Source organism: Hyperolius riggenbachi, chromosome 1 (genome assembly GCF_040937935.1).
Source record: "Hyperolius riggenbachi isolate aHypRig1 chromosome 1, aHypRig1.pri, whole genome shotgun sequence".
Taxonomy (NCBI): Eukaryota; Metazoa; Chordata; class Amphibia; order Anura; family Hyperoliidae; genus Hyperolius; species Hyperolius riggenbachi.
Genome location: NC_090646.1, coordinates 600,334,159 through 600,335,562, shown reverse-complemented (window position 1 = coordinate 600,335,562; position 1,404 = coordinate 600,334,159).

Sequence of the window (1,404 nt, the reverse complement as noted above, 5' to 3'; positions counted from 1 at the left end):
GCGTGACCCAGGACCACTAGGAAAGTATAGGGGACTAAATGAGACAAAAAAGCCCTCCTACTAAAAAAGCAATGCTTAGTGTGATTTGCCTTCTTAAAACAGAATGGGCTCGATTCACAAAGCGGTGCTAACCCAGCAAAAGACGTGTGATAACCATTGCACCACACTGGTGAAAAGCCAGTTTAGGCGTGATAAGTTGCGCAAAGTCCCGCACGCAAAGCAGCGCCATTAAACTCTATGTGAAGTGCACCAGACTTTGCTAGCGCAAAACTTTTGTTCGGGTCGTTAGAAGCCCACCCTCTGCCTGTCACAATATTCCGATAAATCAGTCACCCTCCCACATGGTACAGCATATAACACCTCAAAGATAAAAAACGCATTCCTCCATAGCTTAAGGCCCTGTTCAGACTGTCAGCGTTTGCAGAAAGCTGATAAACTGAACGAAACGCAAGGTAAAAAACGCATGTGTTTGCATGCGTTTTCTATGCGTTCCAATGCGTTCTCTATTGCGTCTTGCACACACACGTGACCCGGGAAACAGAAAAGAATTATGGGAACTGCAGAGGGAAACGTACGCTAAAAACACAATAGTACACATTTTTGATACGCGTCCATAGACTTTCATTGCGCCCGTTTCTGTGCGTGACGCACAGAACTGCGTGCAGCAATGCGGATGAGAAATGTATGCGTCTCATTCGCATACATGTGAACGAGGCCATTAGAAAACATTAGTAGCCATTTCTATGCGCAAAATCTGTCTGTATGCGTTCTTGAAAAACGGCTAGGAACGCACATAGTCTGAGCAGGGCCTCAAACCATTCACTATTTAATTAAATATTGAAAATGTCCACTCACATATTAAGAACTTGGTTAGCACGCATAGAGTTTGAAGGTCTCTCCACCTTAGCGTTAGTGGCCTGGCGACTTAGGATAGCACTTCTATTTCTCCATGCTTCCTCAACCGCCCAGGGTGGGACTAATGCAGCATTTAAAGAGAACCAGAGATCCTGTAAAAAAAAGAAGCTATACATACCTGGGGCTTCCTCCAGCCCCATAAGCGCTGATTGATCCCACGCCGTCCAGCGATGCCCGCAGCTATGAAAACCGGGGCCCCGCTCTGCCGCCAGTCGGAGCCAGTCTAGCGTAGCAGAAGTGAGCTCTTTGCGTATCTCTGCATACTGTATGGAGAAATACGTAGGGGGCGCACTTCTCCTAAGTAGCCCGGCTCCGATGACGTCAGCGACGAGAGCCCATTCTCGTAGTTGCGGGCAGCGCTGGATGGCGGCGTGGGATCGATCAGCGCGTATGGGGCTGGAGGAAGCCCCAAGTATGTATAACTTATTTTCTTTGCAGGATCTCTGGTTCCCTTTAAGGGATTGAAAAGTTTTTAAAGAGAATCTGTAT